We start from the raw sequence: 22239 nt of genomic DNA on the forward strand, positions 1-22239 counted from the left end.
TCAAAACTATGACTAAACACATGTGGAGTTATGTACTTAACAAAAAAAGGTGATATAACTGAAAAAAGTTTTATATTCTAGTTTCTTCTACTCTCTTGGCATTCTCTCGATGAGCTTCAAGAGGTCGTCACCTCAAATGGTTCTCCAACAGTCTTGAAGGAGTTCCCAGAGGTGTTTAGCACTTGTTGACCCCTTTGCCTTCACTCTGCGGTCCAGCTCACCCCAAACCATCTGGATTGGGTTCAGGTCCGGTGACTGTGGAGGTCAGGTCTCCACTTTTTATTAAGTACATAACTCCACATGTGTTCATTCATAGTTTTGATGCCTTCAGTGAGAATCTACTAATGTAAATGGTCATGAAAAAAAGAAAACACACTGAATGCGAAGGTGTGTCCAATCTTTTGGTCTGTACTGTATGTGTGTGTTATAGAATCCTCATGATTGATTACTCTCATTCTACCCGGAAACAGAATATCTTGGCCAGTGTCACGGAAACTACTATGTTAGAACTTTGTTTGAATTGTTTGCAGCATCGCTGAGGGTACGGGCCTTGAGCTCGTCACGTTCGCCACACGGACACCCCATGACCACTCTACTAGACCGATGCCTCAGCTGCAGTGGACCATAAACTAGACCAGCTGGATATTTTTCAGATTTCTGTGGACTTGGCTGGGGGTAGCCAAAGCAAAATGATAATAAAAGTCTTTTATCTCTTTCTTTAATTGCGGTGCCCTTTAATTCAGAGCAAGCATTAGTGCTTTATTTTCAAAGGCATCAAAGTGCAACTGGCTATTAATTCTCGGTGATGTCTGCTTCTGTCAGGCAGGGAACACAAACTCGGAGTCTGTGACCGGCTACGCAGACGGAAAAATAAACACAAAGGCCATGTAGTCATCCTGGTGACGAGATGGCGGAGTTTCCAGTCCAATCATTTATGTGACACCGTAGGGCATCGGCAGCTCAAACAATGACAGCGAGCAAAGTTCCCCCAGACAATCAAAAAAAAATAATAAATTCCTCACTCCTCACCAAGGGCACCCTCACCAGTGAGTAAAGCGCCGCCGGCGTGGCAGCTAAAGTCTGCGGGCGTCGTAAATCAGAAATTTCACCCCTTGTTTTTCTCCCGCCCGGCCCTGTTTAACCGCCTGTGTGCAGGAAGACCTTGCATTGCACAGCGCAGCCTGACAAGAGTATCTCTGCGTAAAGTGACGCCGACTACAATGCTTAAAATGTATGTTTTCTTATTATGACAGTTTACAGTGGGGAGGTTAGTCCTTTGACTGCAGAACACAGGAAAAGTCGGCACGAGAACCAGCCTGTATACAGTGATGCTAGAGTGCAGACGCCTCACGTAATCGGAATGTGCCTCGCATGCTGATGCACTCTGCCCAGGTGTACCTTTTCCCAGCATGTGGAGGAAATAATACTGGGACGTTGGCACAATTACACACAAATTAAAATTTTTGATTTGGTGCTTTGTTTTTATAGATTTTTCCTAAACTTCTTCGCAATGTTTGCAGCATTGATGAAACTTGATAAAAATCAAAACCAGTGCTATTTAGTAGCTTTTGCTACATTTTGTAATATAAAATACATTTTTAGGCTTGCTTTATCTTAAATATAGTAAAAGAATTGGGTGGTCAAAAATATTAGCTCCATGTGAATGAAACCACATCACAGCTTTGAAACCACATCAGTGAAGTCAACTGGCTTCATAACAACATTCGATCAGCATAAAACAGCTGTATGTTGCTGTACGTTGCATAATTGTCAAGTACAAGGAGACAAGTTCTGTAAGAAGCAATCCTGGCTGTTATGAGAAAATAGCCAGAGATGTCAGTAAGGAGCCCTGGATATTGCCAAGATGATTGTTGCTGACCTGGCCTCTTCTGGAGTCAATGTTTCAGGGAGAACTGTTGTGAGGTCCATTCATCATGGTGGGCTTCAGGCCATTGTCCCAGAAGAACCTGTTTACTTAAAGAGTAGCACATCAGAGCCCCACTGAGGTCTGCCCATGAACATATGAAAGGTAAAGATGAGTTTTGGAAATCTGTGCTTTGGTCAAATGAAACAGAACTGGAACCGTTGCTTATGTTTGTCAAGAAATAGAGAGAGGCCTTCAAACCCAAGAACACATGGTGGTGGGAGCATCATGCTGTGTGGGACTTGGAGCCTTGTTCGGGTGCATGGCATCATGAAAAATGAAAGTTGACATTGAGGGAGAATATGCAAAAATCTGTCTTGGCTTCCAACTTGTCTTGCTGGGTCTTCCAACAATACAGTGACATATAATCAAAAACATGACAAGCAAAGCATACAGTCCTGTTGAGAATCTGTGGCAGGTGCTCAAAGTGAATGTCCATGCTGGGAAACCATGCAATTTGGACAAGCTAGAACAATTTGCAATGGAAGAATGTGCCAAAAGAGATTGGTGTCAATTGTGGCTTCAAAAGGACACACTATTGACTATTTTGCCAATAATTTTGGATGTCTCATTTTTGTATCAATAAAATATACTAATTAAATGTAGGACACTGAACATTGTTGTTTATAGACAATTTGTTTCCAAAAAAAACAAACACTTGTTTGTTAAAGGAGAAATTAAGAGAGTTCTCTAATTTCATGAGGAAGGCTAATAATTTTGTCCTAAACCGTAAATGAATGGACATTTTGATGTTAGATTTTGGGTCCCCCTTAGAGGGGAAGGTCACTGCAAATTCAAATTTGAACTTAAATGATCATCTTCATTCCCATGATGAAATTTTTCTGGCCCTTTTCCACAGGGCAAGAAGAACTGAATGATGAATATAATTGTACATTGGCACAAGAACGATACAAATATTGTTCTGATGGTTTGTGCCAGTCCAGAATGTTATATTGCTTTCTGTCCTGTATCATAATTGTCGTGTGTTTCTGGGCATTAGTGTTTTAAAATATTAATAATAGATGTCACCAATGTATTCTCATTCACTTACTTTCCGTCACTGCTTGATCCTGATCAGATCACATTACTCTGGACTGCCAGAGCCCAGTCCAGATTAATGTATTATATTAATATAGAGTTTACTTTTAATATTTATTTATCACTACTGTAACAATAAAGGCTACTGTTTTCAATCTACAAGCCTGCTGTTCTTAATCAAGAATTACACTTACAATTATGACATTTAGCTGGTGCCCTTATCCAGATCGACTTACAAGGGACAGTTGCAAGGACAGTACCCCTGGACACACTCTGTCTCACTCAGGGATGCACTGTCTCACTCAGGGACACAGTGGGAGTTTGATCCTGTGATCCTGTGGTCTTGGTTCATAAGTGAGTTTGTTACCCACACACTGCTACCACCATCAGACAGCATGTGATCACATTACATTTAACCACAAACATAATCATGCTCAAAATTATTTAAAGAGACATCTGAAAGTGGCACTATTTCCAAAGTCCCTGTCAGCCAATCAGTCTGCAGGGTTGGAGCTCACAACATTCTTATTGTCTCTTTTGCAGCTTAAGTAAGAGTATCTCTTTCGGATCTGGAAATAGGAAATTTCCCTCTGTGCCTCTCACCTCCCCTGCTCTGACATGTCTGCCAGGATTTGTGCTAAACACTATGTTTTAAAACTAATTAAGTATTGTGCAGGGGGTAAATGTAAATGTAACTCACCAGCTACCCAGGCACTGGCAGTGGTAAGAAATTGCTGAAGAGAACGATTGATCCGAGAGTTGATTCTGAAGTGTTTTTTGTTTTTTTTACATTGCGATCTCTGGCTTTCTGAAAATCGTGGCCCATCTGCCATATTATTGTCTCACGTTTTACTTTGTGCTAACCCAGATTCTGCCAAATGCCAGGAGAGTCTGGATATGCACGTAACGCTTCTGTTGCACTGTGACTCATTTAAAAGGCTGACAGTAGCAGGTTTTTAACCCCATTTGAGAGCACTTTATGTAACTTCAAGCCACCAACTCTAAAGGTTGGTCCCACTTCTTGAAATAAATATGAATGTTATCACATCATGTTTTGTCATATTCTCCAAGGAAGAGAATGCAGTTGCAGGTAACTTTTAGATGCTGTTAAAGTCAGTACAGTTATATATCTCAAACAGGGACTTTTTCAGATAGCTGATTAGGGAACACTAATGAAAAAATATCGTTATGCAATGTACACTTGACCCAGTATAGATCAGGCAAAATGGTTTAATGAATTTACTAAATCGATATTCTGAACAATTTCATGATTTTCAATACATATATAAATACACACACAAACAAATGCACATGGGTAATTTGCCATTTTCACACATAAATGGACAAAAGGTGAACTGATTTCATGTAGCAAATGCATGTAGTTATAGTTAACATGTAGTTATTAAATAATAAAGAGGATCTGCCTATGGTACTGGTTCACGCTGTATTGAGGGGTTAATAATGCAATGATGATCTTAAAAAAAATTATCATTGAATCCCTCTTAGGCACCCATATTCCAGAATTCAGTTGGGAGCTGAGCAGGCCTGAAATAGGGGTTAATTAATTTATTAGGAAGCTTTTTTTTATTTATTTCCAGTTTGCTGGAAGAGGTTTTTGGTATGTATGTATATAAGCAATTTTCTGGCCATGCCGGATCCATTATTCTTGGTTTAACTGTCCTTCCTTTCCCTAATGTGCCATGCACATCACTTACTCTTGCGAGCCAGCCTTGTTCCTGTTAGTTACTGGAGTTAGTACTAATTTGATGAGCTGCACCCATTTCAACAAGAAATTTATCCAATCACAAATTGTTTGAACTGTATATGTCGCTGTATTCTGAGAGGTCGAACCATAATTACATTTTTGTGAAAAATCAATATCGCAACAAATTAAAAGAAGCAACAGTAATACTACAAATGAACAAGTGATAGTGTATGCATAAAAATCTAGATATAGCTTTATTAATCCCTTCATGGACATGACAAAAAATGTTTATTTCAATATATTGTCTGGATGAGCCACTGAGATATTATCAAATGTTATGACTAGGTTTGGTATTTTTTAGCTTTTTTGTCTTATGATAGCTGTACAACATACAATGATTACAGTAAGATGAAGTGACATGAAACTCATCTACAAGTGCCACTGATTAGCATTTGATGAGAAAATAGTTTTCATAATCACTAACCTAGGGTACACATTCACCCCAAAACATTATTCAATTCCTCCAATAAGCAATACCACAAATTTGTTCATAAAATGAAATAAATTCTCATAAAATGTACATCACATCACCATTAAATTATCTGTATCGACAAATCCAAATCCCAGACATTAATAGACAGATTACATTCTGGGATTACAATGCAGCCTTTGATAGCATGCCTGGGGTCTTTCACAGACACGTAATGCTGCAGATGATAGGCTGTAGCCGGAATCAGCAGGTACCTGAGGTGCATTAAACACCCTAAGCACCTGTAAAGCATCTTATTGACCACGGGAAGTTTTATGGCCTACTTCATCACATTCACAGCTCTACCAGTTCTGGGTCAGCTGCCATCATGGTGCTGCGGGACAGGCTTGGATTTGACATTCATTTCTCTCTCGCATTCGCTCCCCATCTCTCTCATTTACAGGTGTGAATGCATAACTGGGCGAGCCAGGAGGATTTATTGATAGCGAAAGTGAAGCTGTCGTTTCGCCTCAGCCCTTGCCTGCCTCTCGGCCAGGGTCCAGTTTGTTTTCCGGTGGGCTGCTACCGCGCGCCGTAATGAGCTGCATGCAGATGGGAAAGTCCAACCACACCCCAGGTGACTTGTGAAAGGTGTAAACCTGTAAACAGTAAGTATTGATTCTGATTTTTTGTATGTGTGTGTGTTTTTCAGTTGAATGTCAAGCAAAAATAATATGCCTTATGTGCAATATACAATAGAATTGTCAGATATGGATGTATGTTGTATTCTACAGGTATAATGAAATAAAAGTATATAGTTATATGATCATTGAAGTCTGCTAATATGTATATTCACTTTAGACAAATAATAACAGCTCAATGCTTATTTATGAATTGAAAACCTTTGTTTAGAGTTTCAACATCAACATACCTTTTTCATCATGACTAGATGCTTATTAGATGATCAGTTGAGGTTTAAAACTCACTTACTACCAGTGTGTCCCTGAGCAAGACACTTGAGTGTCTTGAACCCCGAGTGTCCCCAGGGGAAGTGCCCCTGTAACTATTCCTCCAATTTCATCTTGTTTTCAAAACTGATCTCTTACTTACTTAAAGTGTCATTACTGGGTGTTTTATGATCATACATTATTGTATGTTTGATCATACATGATCATACATTATTGTATGTTTCTAATTTTGAGCAACTTCAGCTTAAAAAGGTTTGTGATGCTAATTGGAATTTCGATTCAAAGAACATCAGCCACTGGCTATGCAAGCAACTGTATTTCTTGGTGCCGTTCCCAAGCGCGGATATATGAGAAGGGTTACGTCAGGATGGGAATCCGGCGTAAAACTTCTGCAACGCCTGTGTTGCAACCCCTAATGTGAGATTCTGAAAGAAGTTATTTTTAACAGATACAAACCATACAAATACCATTCAAAAATGATATAATTTCCAGAGATGAAATGCCTCATTAAATTCCTAATTAAATGTCTGGTTGAGACCACCTCTAGCATCATGCTTAGCTTGATTACAAACAGTTTATTAGGATTCATAAAAAATGCATATTTGTACATCATGTAAGCCTTCTAATCCCCCCTCCACCCCCATAATACCCATAAAGATTTACTGTTTGAAAAAGGCTGCAAAATATAGATTCAGTAATCTATTACAAAAACAGTGACAGCTACTTCTGTTTGCATATGTCTTTTATTCACAGTTATTCTGTAAAACAATGTTCTATCCCCAGACTGTCCATTTATCATTCCTGTCTTTTCTAGTGTAGCATGTCCATCACTTTTAATGTCTTATTTATCATAGAGACCACCAGCAGGTACAGGCAGCAACTCATTACCCGTATTCCACGCAGTTTACAAAATGTATTTATAAAAGAATATTAAGTGGTCTAGCCTGCTGATTCCTGCAAAGTTTACTTTGCAAAATGTGACACTCTTTTGCAACCATAGATTTTAATTTAATCTCCAAAAAGATTTGTTAAATAAAAAATGTTCTTAGCAACAGCAGCATTATTGCCCAGAAAATTTCATTCATAAATTAAAGAAAACTTCCTGGAAAAAACAGATCTCAGCATCCTCAATAGTAGCCACGGGCAGATTTGACAAGTTTCTCAGCCTATCTTATATTAACTTTATTTTTATTTTTATCCCTATGCTTCCTGTCCTCCCACTTACTCTGCTCTCTGTCTACCTGTGCCCACGAATGAGCCTATCGGTGCCTGAAATAAAAGAATTCCATTTCTCCAAGACTGCCATATTGATTCACATTTTCCTGATGGAGGGCAATTTATGACTTGCGGAACTCCAAGATTTTTTTTTCTTTTTTCACCTCACCTTTTCCCGTGGTCCTGAATCTATCATGGATGATCCAATCAAAATCACAGCAAGGGGAAACTACCTGAAGGGCCTCCACTAATCATTTCTCGTCAGCCGCATGGCATACTCTTAATCTTAATTAGAGGCACAGCACAGGACACTTGGCTTTCTGTTGGGCACCCCAATCCTGGCTCCCTCTTTTTAACCTGCCCCCCCCAACACACGCACACACACACATCCACTCCAAATCCCTCACACCTGACTCATGAGCCTTCAGCAGCAGCCTGGCCATGTTTAAATATAGCTGAGGTTTGAGGGTGGCTTTAAATAAAATAAAAAGGAAATTGTTCGTGTACAGACAGCCTTTCACTGGAGCTTTGCCTCTGTGTGGGAAATGGGAAGGTATATAAAACTCCTGCCCAGCACAAAAGCAAACTGATAAATGAGGGATTCAGGCGTGCAGAGTCAATCTTAAATGTACTTACAATTACACGTGAAAGTATACACTTGTGGGGAAGATTAGTTGCACTTTGGCAGTTTGGGATCTAAACCCAGAACTTTTCGATTAGGGGTTTGCTTCCTTCCCCCTCTAGGCCTCTAAAGCCCCCTGCCAATATAGTTAGGCAGGCATGTAGTTAATTTAAATTAAACACAATCTCATAATCTGTCCACATTATTAATAAATTAGAAAGTAGATCCATCTTAAAGACTTATTTGCACCATTGGTGTGCAAACATATAATATTAAAAATAAAACAATTCCTTAGAGAGTTGGTGACATTCTGCAGCCAAGGTCATTTTTTGAAGCATCTAGCCCTTCAAAGCATATTTATGGCTCCTATGGCTGGACAATGGCCCTGAAAATCTCCCCTCGCGAATGGCCTTTCCCCACCTGTAGTGAAAATTGTTGTATTGTGAAGGCTGTTAGACTGAGCTCTTCACAAGCCGAGGGTGTGAGATGTCTTGTCTCCCCGACTTGTCTCTCTCTCCCGACCTGGCGAGATTTCCCCCTGCACCGCTGTCTTTCACATTATGAAGGATCACTGGCGCAGAGGAGAGATGAGAGAACGCTTTATATGAATCCGTCCAATACCAAGCAGATTCACAGGTCAACGTTCCTATTAGGAAGTGTTGTCTGACATGGGACACATGTTTGCAAGTTTCTGTCCTAATACTAGCAAGCGTCGCAACACATCAGGTCCTATGTGGACAATACGAGGAAAAAGGTATATACTCCTTATTTAACTTTCCATAACGTCTTTTTCCTACTCAGGATCATGGCTCCCATCCCAGAATATACAGCACCACCCACTTACTCTTACAGACAATTCAAAGGCATCAATTCACCTTGTGTAGACCATTTTAGATGAAGGTGGCAAGAAACTGGAGAACTGGGAAAAACGCCACAGGAACATGGGGCGAGAACACAAATTGGAAAAAACACACTCAAAGCCACAACCTGAATTCAAAACTCACAACAAGGCCACACAAACTGATGCACCACCCTGTCTGAAATACATTTACATTTACATTTACGGCATTTATCAGACGCCCTTATCCAGAGCGACATACAATCAGTAGTTTCAGGGGACAGTCCCCCCTGGAGCAACTTAGGGTTAAGTGTCTTGCTCAGGGACACAATGGTAGTCCCGCGGGATTTGAACCTGGGTCTTCTGGTTCACAGGCGAGTGTGTTACCCACTAGGCTACTACCACCCCTGTCTTAAATAACTAAATAAATAAATGTATATGAAATTGAAACCCATTAAAATGTATGTGATTATGAAACGCAAGACCAGTATACAAGCTTGGTACAAGGCTTGGCACAAGTGGAAGTCTCTCTCTTTTTATAAACACAGGACTTCATTCTACAACACACTTATTTTCCATTATTCCATTTATGCAGATAAAACAAAAAACAGATCTCCTGCTGTTGTTGGTTTTGGTTTTCATGTGACACTTTTTTTTGTTTTGCCGCTAGTTTTGTCCCTATGAAGACGTTTTAGTGATTGATTTGATGAACATTAAGTGAAATCAGACCTCAAACAAGAATTACTGTTTGGCCAGAGTTTCACTGTATTTCGTAATGCTAACGATACTTTACTGTGTACAGTGGGGCCTGACCTTGTCAGATCTTTGTCCTGACATGGGGACAGAATACAGAGATGTTCAGGATCCATCAACTAGATGCCTTGAGTTACCCTGGTCTCAAAGAAGAGTTTTTTTCTCACTTTTTTATATTTATATTTGACTTGTTTCTTGTATGTTGATGTTGTATGAGCATATTAGAAAAGGTTGGATCTTTCTTGTACCATTTCTCCCCATGTATCTTTCCCGAGTTGGACCAAGATGAGCTACTGGTCTATTTCTGTTTCTAATAAAAAATAAAAATAAAAATTTTTGAGGTTGATTACATTTTTTCACCAAGGGCTCAGTCATTAATTAAATATTATATGTTCATCATTTGAGATAGAATGTCATGTTGATGTATTACACTTTCCACATTTGGTTTTCAAGCCACTGAGCACGTGTTGCATATCAACACATGTAGCAACATTTAACATATCCATCTGCCACAAAGTCTACCTATGAACTGTCCCAGGTGTTTCTGAAGTATTTCAAGCCATCAAGAAGATATTTCCAGCATGCAGTCAGTGGGTCACATTGAAGTTGCCCCCATGTTTCAGAAAAAATGTTGACATGCTTAAAGTCTGCACATACTTTAACCACAAACCGCTTTCAATTAAAATACTTTTTGCTCATTTTGTTCAATTTGATTGATTCTTTGAAGATGAAGTGAGAAATCTGCCATACCTGTCCACACTGCTGGAGAAAAAGAGAAAAAAAACTGAATGTGCATGAGGATTATTCATGAGGAGTATAAGAAAATGATAGTCTATAGATGAATATGGCCTCAAAAAACATCAATATTGATCATGTGATGACACTTCAAAGAAGAAAAGCCCACATGGACTTCAATAATCCTAAAGGGACCAAGCAGAGACTGTTTTTTTACTTGCAGGGCTAAACAAATTCCCAAGAGGGTCATCATATAAATGATTACTATTACTATTTATGAACAGACGAAACTGTGAGATTTTGTGAATTCTTCACGGACAGTATTTGGCAAGAATTGAAATGTTTATTTAAAGCAGCAAATTGATACAGATCAAGTACATACTCAAATTGTCATGCACGATTTCTTTTTATTAATGCATCTGCCGGGAAGTTTGGTGAGGTTTAATATCAAGATGTGGCATTGCATCTACTTCAGGAGTTTAGAGACATTAGTTTCATATTAGATTAATAATTAGCCTGTCAACAAAAACGGAAAAACCCACCTCAAAGTGATCCCGAACAATGGATTATTGCATCTGCAACACCTTTGTTCTGTCTGGCGCAGCCATGTTTAATAGGCCCGATGCTCAATATGATGGCATAATGAATGATTCTTCTCAGCCCTTTTGTTTTAGAGAACCACTTCCAGGTTCCCCTCCTCGGCACACACGGGGTTACACACAGGCTTGGTTGAGCAAAACAAATATCGCCTCGACTCGTAGGAAATAGGTTTCGGGTGAAGGAGACGATAAGTGCCTAAAGCCATGCCGAAAATAAAAGAGCAGCTGGTCACCCACAGCAGAAATCATGTCCAGTGTTTCATGAAAACGCACAGATCTGGGTCACTCAGGGGCCAAACACAAAACAGCATTTCTAATTTGCCACCACTTAGTAAAGACAGTAGAAAAGAAGGGCTGGCTCTACCTCCGACCTCAAGATTCAGAATTTACACAGCAAAGCATCGTGCAGTCAAGCAAAAAACTGCTTTCATTTTAGATTTTATCAGATGAGAGAGTATGTACTTACAGTAATAACCATTACTCTGCAGTAAACCGCACATTATACTAGTGCAAGCTGCGCAAAATATTTAAAATGCAGGAACTGAATGCAATCATTTTCTTCATCTCATAAATCATCGTCATCACAGAGGGACAGGAATACGCAGTGTTTTTGCTCAAATTTTTTGGTTAGTTTTATTATAGTCTACTGCCAAATACAGTAATTGTAACAAAATCTGACCAATTTTCTACTTTACCAAATATCGCTAAAACTATGTAGAGCTTCGCCCCTTTCACCTGGGGCCTTTAAAGTGCCTTGAAACGGCCCTGAGTGCAGACATTTTCCAATGGCTTCATCACCATAGATTCAGCACAGAGGATCAAGACGTATAGGAAAATGTAGCAGACAAGAACAGTCAGGTCATCAGACTTTTAATATTTTACATTCGATACTAAACGGTTGCCAACTTTGGAAATAAGGTAATCAGGTAATATGGATGCTGTCATGTTCTTCATTTCTTAAATTCTAGTTTCGAAATACAATTGAAATCTGCCATATGCAGAAAAGCATCTTAACTGCACTATAACGTAGCATGTAAAGCTATTGTACATTGCTTTTGCTTATTGGTAGCACGTCTATTCCCGCTCGTATATATTTTAATAGACAGACTGTTACTCCCATCATCATGACTACATTGGTTCCTGTCAAAAATCGTATTGATTAAATTCCACCGCTGCTCAGTTGCAATGATTTTTCCTTGCAGCCCATCTTTGATCACAGGGAGTAATACTGAGATGTACCTAGCGGTGTAGCCCACTGCTCCAAATGCAGCATTTCCTCAGCTCTCCACTGTCATCTTCTCATTATTTATAGCACATCTATATCATAGCTGTGGTGCTGAATCTCAGAACATCTTCTATGTCAGCCATTGAGGAATTTTCAGTTTATTTCTCATACAGACAGTTGATTGACATTTGACCCTCAAGATTCATCTTTTTGTTTATTGTGTGTGTGTTGTGGTCCCATGGATGAAAAATGGGATGTAAGATCATCCAGAAATCCAACTGCTCATTGCTATGGAACTCTAAATAACAACAAACCATGTTTTATATTGCCTCACAGTGCCTCACTGCAGCAGGGCTGATACAAAAAAGGTGCAGAAAAGAAGTCCTTAACGGCAAAAAACGTTTTCAATAATATGTTCATGAAGAAACAAAATGTTGCAAAAGCACATATTTAAGTGTATAGTTGAGTTGTTATTAATTGAGCAAAACTCAATTATGCCTAATTCCTCCTGACATGACACAGCAAACACAAGGTGTCCATGTTAATGTTGCAGCGAGGTTCTGTGGTTGTTTTTGGAGCCCTGGTCAATAAGGCCAGATTGGTCTCAGTTGTGACTGATCAGGCTTTATTGTTGACTGCTAAGCAGCGCCCAGGGCATTCCCCAGGGAGGCAGTCCCGGACCGATTACCCAACCACATGGCAGTACCTTCTGGGCACATTCAGCTGAAAAAAACTTTGGGGGAGCACCTTCCCTGGCTTGACAAAGGGGCTCCCATGGCTAGTCCACATTGCCTTTGACTGGTACAGTCAGGTGAGGTATCGCTTTTCTCTGGGGTTCTGCTCATCTGTGGCATCGCCACCTGGTGGTAGAGAAGAGGGGCAGTGGGGGGGCAACACAATCCATACAGATCCATACACACACACAAAGACAAACAGATGAGAGGGTCATCTGGCTCTGCTTTTGGCCTCTCCATTGCCTTCCCTGGAGGCGGAAGTCAGGGAGAGGGAGAGACTAGACCCACTTGTCACATGCCTGCTGGAGGCCAGGCTTGTCGCTGTAGGTGCTGTGTGAAGTGTGGTGGCAGCCATGGTCAGTTTCACTGGGAATCCCTGCAGATGGAGTAGTGAGGCATTTGCAGGTAGCTGAAATCGGTGGCTGCTGGTGATTGGGCATGCTCGCCAGGTACTGCAGTGTCCAGGTGCATCGCTGCAGGTGGTGGTGGGCATGTGTAAGAGATTGTTGGCAACCACTGTTGGCTCCTCTGGCACGCATGGAGGTGGTTTACAGCATGTGTGGGGAGCTGGTACTGGTGGTTTCCTGGAAGGATGGACACTCTCTGCAGTGGGCGGGGGCGCTGTTGCAGGGCTGCCATCCTGCTGGGGAACATTCGGGCAAAAGATTGGCATGTCCACGGCTGCAGAGGTGGGTTCACCACAAGGCAGCACCAGCAGCACAGTTGCTGGATAGTGATGTCCAATGGCCTCTTCCATAGTTATGTACTGAAATAACTGAAAACATGTTTTATATTCTAGTTCTTCCACCCTCTTGGCGTTGTCTCAATGAGCTTCAAGTGGTCGTCACCTGAAATGGTTTTGCAACAGTCTTGAAGGAGTTCCCAGAGGTGTTTAGCACTTGTTGGCCCCTTTGCCTTCACTCTGTGGTCCAGCCCAAACCATCTCTATTGGGTTCAGGTCCGGTGACTTTTTGTTAAGTACATAACTCCACATGTGTTCATTCATAGTTTTGACGAGAATCTACCAATGTAAATGGTCATGAAAATAAAGAAAACACATTGAATGAGTGTGTCCAAACTTTTGGCCTGTACTGTATATTTCACCACCTATGGGTTCATGTGTTAATAAGGCACCAAAGTTGTTCCAGGGTATCCAATCACACAAGCAATTAGTCAAACAATTAGTTCTAAGCATGGCCTGGGTTGAGTTTCCACACTTGAATTGTTGGCAAAAAAAGCAGAACATAAATATGCAACAATTATTTGGTGTCGTGGATAGAGAATGGAACATTTCCCACCTCACCTGCTAATAAGAATCATCAGGTCAGATTTGTGCATCACTATAGAGATCTATGTATTTTGATGCACTGCCAGTCGTTAAAACAAATACATAAAACAGAAATTAAATAAAAAGTTATCTAACATCATTTAAATGACTTGCTGTGTCACACATCCCACCTGTTTCTTAAGGTGTAACTACCATTATTGTATTTTTTCGAGCTCAGAAGAAGTCATGCATGATAGTTTTACTAGTTTTATTTGGCAAGAGATAAAAAGGGATTTAGAAAGTAGGTGGTACCCTAGAGACAGAGAGTAAACTTTGCAGAATGCAGCATTGAGCGAATTTCACGCAGGGCAAGATTATAGCCTAATTCTTCTTTTAAAATGGGGCCGACATGAAAAAAAAGTCTCTGCTGGAATATTTTAGGTGGTTCTCCAGTCCTAGACATACCTGAAGTAAGAAAAAGAAGAGTACAATTGTTTTCAAAAGCCTATTAAACAATGGGTTGCCATTCTGACAATATTTCAGATTATGATATTAGGAATATGTCTCAGTCACAGGAACATACATAGCTGTATGTAGCTTGCTAACTGATATGTTATACTGACAATTAAAAAAATAGAAAGGACTCAGTATGTTATTGGTTATTGTCACATTATAATATTCTATTTTTAAATTGAAAATGACAGGAAATGGAGTTAAACTCTTGACCCCAAGTGAAGATAACAGGTGTGAAACCCCATAACCCCAAATCTCTATGGAAACAGCCCGGCACGGTACTGGCACTGAAGCAAATAGTGTCAACTTCTAAAAGGTGCCTGCGAGAACAAGTGAGGGGTGCGCAGCTGCAGGAGGTCACAACCTCACCTCGGATCGGACCCAGAACCCTCCAGGCGATTTTGTCCCAGCGTCTTGCCATATGAATCCGGAGTTCTCCCCTGGGTCGCTCCCACATGGTGCCCAGGGTGCCGTGCTTCAGTCCATGAAGCCAGACAGTCTTGCGTTGTGACATTTGTGTCCTCTCCTGAGAGCCGGTCACAGAGCATGGCATTGTGTGACTTTGGAGTACTGCTGACACAGAGACAAACTGAAATTCACAATGCAGCATTGGTGACCAGAGTCTAGTCATTTTTGACTAGATAGGTGATAGGTGAGAAATTGCACAGTAACGAATGAATTCTGTTAGTATGGTTTGGGTCCACTGGTGATTGTGAGAAATCACCTTTTGATGAAACACTCCTGTCCTGATGGTAATGCTGTCTTCCAGGATGATTACACTCCCATCTATAGGATTCAGCTTCCCAAAATCATTAACAAGTATAAAAGTATCTAGAAAAAGATATGCTTTAATCATTTTGGTGATGAGATGTAGGGGTGGTGGAGGGAGTAGAAACTAATGAATCGACTATTCAAAGTTACAAAGACAGTGGAGAACATACTACATGTTAAGTGACTACTTGTTAGTATTCCTAGAGCACATCCCTGGTGAATTATATGGGTTACATTTACATCATTTATCAGACGCCCTTATCCAGAGTGACTTACAATCAGTAGTTACAGGGACAGTCCCTCCCTGGAGCAACTTAGGGTTAAGTGTCCTGCTTAGGGACACAATCGTAGTAAGTGGGGTTTAAACCTGAGTCTTCTGGTTCATGAGCGAGTGTGTTACCCAACTAGGCTACTACTACTCGCTATGTTCGAATAGAATCAAAATGCTCACGAATAATAACATGTATGACTAACTGTGACTAGATATCTATAATGCAAAAAATCTGGTAAAGTTGTAGATCAGCTAGAAATCGCTTTTTGAAAGAAACCAACCATTTTCAGATTTCTTTCCTTTGACTAAATTGCCTATGGTCAAAAATTTTTAAGTGGTCTTGGTTCCCCATCAAATTGCTTACAAATTAAGAGAACAGGGAACAATATTAACCTATGATAACAATAAACAAGCCTCCTTGAATCGGTGATGGGTACAAAAATGATATTCGTTGGGTTGACCTCAGTCATCAGATCTAATCATGGCATCCATCGAGGGACCTTGAGCTTCTTCCTCAAGATCCTCCATTGTCATCACGTTGGTCTTTTCAGACACAGAAGTGTGCTCCCACACACAGAAACTTCTGAGGGACATAAATTGATTTCATGTACCTTTCAGTTGCCATGGTGACCGACTGGAAACAGAGAGTCTCAGTTCGCCCGTTGGTGTTTGGAGGGAGAGGAGATGTTTTCAGACGAGGTCAAGAAAGTCTATTGGCTCCACGTTTGTTTCTCTCATGAACACGTTTCTCATCATCGTATGGAAAAACTGCTTCAGGTTCTCATGACTTTAGCGGCCTGCATGCAGCAGACATGCACTGGAGAACCATAGGAGTCCCTTCCTCTTCGTGCAGGCACTATGATTAATCTCCAGAAGCCCTGTAGTCCCGCAAGACGAACATAGTGCATTTGTTACCTCTGGCATCATATCGATTTTTTTTATTATATTGTTGTTTTGCCAGAAGAAAACATCTACAGTCTCTCTTTGATCTGCATTTCAAATCACTCTATTGCCCTTCCTCAAACACAAATCCTGTGCCCCGTGGCTGCCTTCTACATTACGTGTCTGATGTTCGCTTTAGTTCCCAAAACAGCTATTAATGTACAACAAATATAAACAGGAATTAAGCTTTCTCCCTGTGGATTCCTTCTTCATGGTTTGTGTGCTGATTCCAGTTCCTGATTAGAGAATCTCTCCCACTACGATTAAATAAAAGCAGAAGAAATTAATTTGGTTTTATTATGGTGATGAGATGTAGGGGTGGGGAGGGAGTAGAAATTAATTAATCAGCTATTCAAAGTTACAAAGACAGTGGAGAACATACTATGGATGTTAAGTGAATACTTGTCAGGGAAGTGTGTGTGTGTGTGTGTGTGTGTGTGTGTGTGTGTGTGTGTGTGTGTGTGTGTATATATATATATATTGTTCACAGACCACCAGAAAGCAGCCAGGCAGGGAGGAGAGGGAATGATCGTAAGTGAAATGGACAGACAATAGGAAGAGGAGATTGTTCCCCTGTGAGGTAGTTGCCCGGATGCGGTTGAGGTTGTCGTCTCATCTGTCTTTTGCAAAACTTCAAACATGGCAACACATTGTTTATGTGACAGGCCCAGTGGTAGATGCATATCCGCGGCAAAGAGCTGATTTATTAAAGCGCTTGCCTCGCTGCAGCCGCAAATTTCCCCCGCATTATAAAGGATTGGAGACTGTCGAGCACAGCACTGCTCTCACCAAGCGATAAATTACATCAGGGTGTAGCGGAGAGGCTCTAAACACACACAGGTGCATTAATGCACAAACACACACACACACCACACACACACCTACGCAAACACATGCCCAAGCACTCTGATAATTATGCATATGTACAAATATACAAACTGGCATGAGCCGGGTACTATTACTGTCTGTGTCAATAGCGATGCAGTGTATGTAAACACTCATAATCAATTACACCACCTCACTCAATAGGGTATTCTGGACCACAAAATAATCCATAAGCACAAAATGTCTAGAGTATTTTTGTACTAACAAAGAGCAGAAAATCAGTACATGTTATGCAATGGAAGCTGTCCTGGCTGACAGGCAAAATTTATGTGGCCCGACATGAGGGACAATGTCAACATTCTCACCAAGCATCTGGAGGGAAAGCACCATGAAAAGTAATATAACTATATGGAAACTCAATCTGACAAAGAATAGTTCAGTAATTTGTTAGCTACTACGAAGCCGCTTAACCATGAAATGCAAAAAAAAATATCCTGAGAGCTCAAGAGCTTCTATAGCCCCACTGCCACTGGGGCAGTGGTGGCCTAGCGGTTTAAGGAAGCGGCCCCGTAATCAGAAGGTTGCCGGTTCAAATCCCAATCCGTCAAGATACCACTGAGGTGCCACTGAGCAAAGCACCGTCCCCACACACTGCTCCCCGGGCACCTGTCATGGCTGCCCACTGCTCACTCAGGGTGATGAGTTAAATGCAGAGGACAAAATTTCACTGTGTGCATCGTGTGCTGTGCTGCTGTGTATCACTGTGACAATCACTTCACTTTACTTTACTATAACTCTTGGCTCATTGGCTGTGTTTCTGAAAGAATTCAGACAAATTATTTTTCAAGAGAAGCCTAACATGACCTAACTCTGTGTAGTCCTTCTATATGTGGCAGAAAAAGAGTCCGGCTGATTAGGATTCTGTGTCTATGTGCAAGAGGAGCAATAATGTCATTGTGTGACATTCCAACATGAAAATAAACTTGATCGTGAGGTGTGTGTCCATTTTCAGAGATGTAAAAAGCTGTAGAGTTAATTATTTTAATTTTTATGTGCAATTCATGGTACTTTAGCAGCTCTGTTCACTACCCTTTGTTAGTCTGTAGATCAGTGAACCAACACTGTCTGATGTTAATTGACGAATTTCTCGTAAGCCATATTCATAGCTTACCCAAGGCCGCTGTTGCTGGTATAAGTAGACTATGGACGTCATGCTGGTACATTCCATCTCTTTAACTTGATGAGGCCTGATAAAATGGTTATAGGGGAGGACTGCTGAGAATATTAGTTTCCATCGAACTATGACAAATCAGGGAGATTAGAGACATAAAAGACATATGGACAATATAGTTCACAACCAGCTTCATGTTATGGTCATTATCATGAGTAAAGGAATAGTAATTTTGAACAAAAGAGCTCAAGCAAGTGAAATGTTTTTTTTATGTTTTGAAGAACCTAAAATATTACACATTTAGCTTTGTTTGCATTTTTTTGGATTACTGCATGTGTGTTTTTTTTTCAGTTTTCCTCTACAACAGAGACATTCAGAGAAAGAATTGAGAACATGTGTCTAAACATTTGACTGGTAGTGTACGCCAGACTGTAATAATGTTGGAGCAAAACAGCGTTCTTTGCTGGTTCTCCGGATGGACCACTTATCAGGGTGGACTGTATAATTTAAGCGACGGCGGTCATTATTGAGGCCTGTTTTTAAATTAGCTTTGACGTTAACGGAGACAAAGCGAAGTTGCTGCAAATTCAATAGTCTCACACTCCTACTGGCAGCAATGAGTCACATATTTACAAGCGTACCCTCTTTTGGTGAGGATTTCATTACCACCGCAGCGTTTGCTCCGAGCCCCAAAGAGCAAGAAGTATGGTGACATGGACCAGTGTGACATATCCCATAGTGCAGCTGTTTTTTTGTTTTTTTTCCTCCTCCTTGTTTTTTCCTGTCAGATGTTGTTCTGCCGTAGGATATAAGAGATGCAGACACGGGTTGTCACAGGGGAGACACGGCAATTTACCACCTGGGGACCTTCTTCCCTCCCTCAGCAATCGAGAGGAGCAAGGAGCCGGGGTAGAAAGCCAGCAGGGCGCGGGGGTTAAGGGGGACAAGTTGGGAAGGAGAGCGTTTTTGTTCCAATCTACCCTCATGGGTTTAACCCAGATGCCGATTATCAGGGCGGTGCGCTGTGTTTTCCACATGAAAGGGGTCGAGGCTGTGGGGGAACAGAAGCGTGGAGCCAAGCAAAGTTATCACCCCGCCACGCCGGAGGAAGCAGGTACGTGGAGACTGGCATGGCCGTTGCAACCCCCCACCCCCTCGACGAAGATTTTGTCGACGCTGCCAGTCATACGCGGCCCCAAACTTAGAGGGTTGCAATTAAGTATGGGGAGTGTTGCTTCAGTTGAAGGAGCAGAAGTATACAACATTATCTGCCTCGGCAAACAAAGTAGCTCAACAATGCCACTGGCTCCCATTGTGCTTCACAGGAGGAGTTTTCCTCAGTTATTTACAATGGCCGTCACCAAACTCGAGATGTGAGAGGTGAATAGTTATTCAATGTGAAGCTAGATAAATAGTATCTTAGTTAAAACTGAATTAGCTAGCTTCACACTTAGTCTACAAAACCTATATAGGTTTACATAATTTACGTGATTTGCAAATTAACAGTTTTCTTTTCTTTAAGATGGTTATTGAGCTTTTGGTTTTCCAATAATCAGGCCAATGACTGCGTTCAAACAAACTCATGGAATGCAGCACAGAGGAGCTACAAGCTGTAGTCAGTCATTATCACTAATGAGCAGTTAACAAGCCCCGGCCTTGTAAAGGTGAAAGACACTGACCTTGTCGAGGCTAAAGGAACAATGACATCACTGAAAGACCCGAATGACCATGGTATTACCATGGCCATTATGAGTATATGCAAACTTATGACAAAAACTGATTAGTTTTAATTAGTTTAAATATAATGTATCGCTACATTATGGTGTACTATAATGCATGTGAAGTGATTGTTATTTTGAAACACTGCAGCACAGCACACGGTGCACAGAATAAAATGTGTCCTCTGCTTTTAACCATCACCCTTGGTGAGTAGTTGGCAGCCATGACAGGCACCCGGGGTGCAGTGTGTGGGGACGTTACTGTGCTCAGTGGAACCTCGGTGGCACCTTAGCAGATCGGGACTCAAACCAGCAACCTTCTGATTACTGGGGGCCGCTTCCTTAACCGCTAGGCCACCACTGCTCCTTGATAAATGGCATTTTTTACAACCCTTCCTTGACCAGAAATCGAACACAGGTCAGGGCAGTCAGAGCACCAAATCCTAACCAGGGACATTTCCTGTAATCATGTAATATTAGTGCATTGCTAAGTTTCAATTGGTTTTACTAAAGAAACTCTTACTACTCACACCACACATAACTGAATAGTTTCTCTTGTTGTGAAGATATTAATCACTACTTAAACCTGCTATAAATTTAACTTTAACTACTCATCATCATTAAATGACTAAATACTATGGCATTCAGTAGCTTTTTGGCATGGTAGCCTAGCTTTTAACAAAAACGCACTTACTCACAAAGTGACCGGTTACGATTCCACTGATTTACATTGTAAACTCTGAGCAAGACATTGAGTTGCTCCAGGGTGACTGTCCCTGTAACTAGAGACTGGATGTCACTGTAGATAAGAGCATCAGCTAAATGTCATGCCATGTAATGTAAGGTCTACTTTGTACTTGTCTCCTCCATCTCCTGCCACTGCATGACAGATGAGCTGCATTTATTGTCCATTTTTTCAACACCACAAGACAACTGCAGATTTATTAATTGAACTTGCGTAAAATAATTTCAGAAAGCAATTATTACATTACCCATTAATAAAAAATGACAACTCAGTAATTGCTCAATACACATACATGATTTTAGCAATGATGCACATTGTCATTTCTTTCACACCGAAATCTGTAACAGCACATGCAATTCCCTGCAGAAATTAAACATTAAAAGTTGTTTCAGTTATTGTAATGACATGATTATCATTGCCACCGTAATTACTGCCTAGGACATACTATAAAGTTATTAATGGGAAGTCAGAATGACTCTCTCATCAGCTATACCACATTTAATTTCAGCAATGATTCATCGCCTGTTGCTGAATTATATCAGTCACTGAATATATTTGGCCAAGATAAATACATTCAAGTGTGGGAGCTGTTTTTTCCGTATAAATCAACATTCATTTGTCATCTTGGACATAAATGGCAGAGTGGCCAGGTACAGATGTGACTTTGAAGACAGGAAAGGGGAGATAGAGACAGGGGGGGGGGGGGGGGGGGGGGGGGGGGGGGGGGGGGGGGGGGGGGTCAGGTGACAATGGGGCCACCTCAGGGATGTTAGAGCTGTCGAGAGATGGCAAAGTTGAAATAAATTCCTGGTGGGCGGTGACAGGATATGCATTCAGTATCCTCACCGTATTGACACAAAAAAGGCTTTGTTCTCTCCCCTCCCTCGCTTCCCCACTCCTCTCCCTCTCCAGCCTCCTCTTCACCCCAAGTACACATTTTCACAGTGTGTCTGGCCAGGAGTGGATGTCCCTGTGCCGTGTCTGCCCGGGTGTTGGCCTACCTGTCACTTCCTCTGAGTGTTGAGGCTTGAGGGTGTCCGTCAGCCTGCAGTAACGATTCATCAGGTTGTCTTTTCTGCCTGGCTTGCAGAGGTGCAGGGCAACAGCAATATGCCAGTGCATGCTGCGCACACACACACACACCACCCACACACAAACACAAATGCAATATGTGCTTTATTCACTCACGCG

General features: G+C 41.2%; 1 protein-coding gene across 1 annotated transcript in view; it reads left to right on the top strand.

The window, feature by feature from the left end:
- LOC114799915 (leucine-rich repeat transmembrane neuronal protein 4) overlaps nucleotides 1–9622 on the top strand; it is a 104490-nt gene extending 94868 nt beyond the window's left edge. The window contains exons 3-4 of the transcript XR_003751292.1: nucleotides 5600–5804; nucleotides 9582–9622. The gene's annotated coding sequence lies outside the window, so the exon portion shown is untranslated. The remainder of the gene's footprint in view (nucleotides 1–5599; nucleotides 5805–9581) is intronic.
- Nucleotides 9623–22239: the final 12617 nt, after the last annotated feature.

The sequence above is a fragment of the Denticeps clupeoides genome, chromosome 11, assembly GCF_900700375.1.
Source record: "Denticeps clupeoides chromosome 11, fDenClu1.1, whole genome shotgun sequence".
Lineage (NCBI taxonomy): Eukaryota > Metazoa > Chordata > Actinopteri > Clupeiformes > Denticipitidae > Denticeps > Denticeps clupeoides.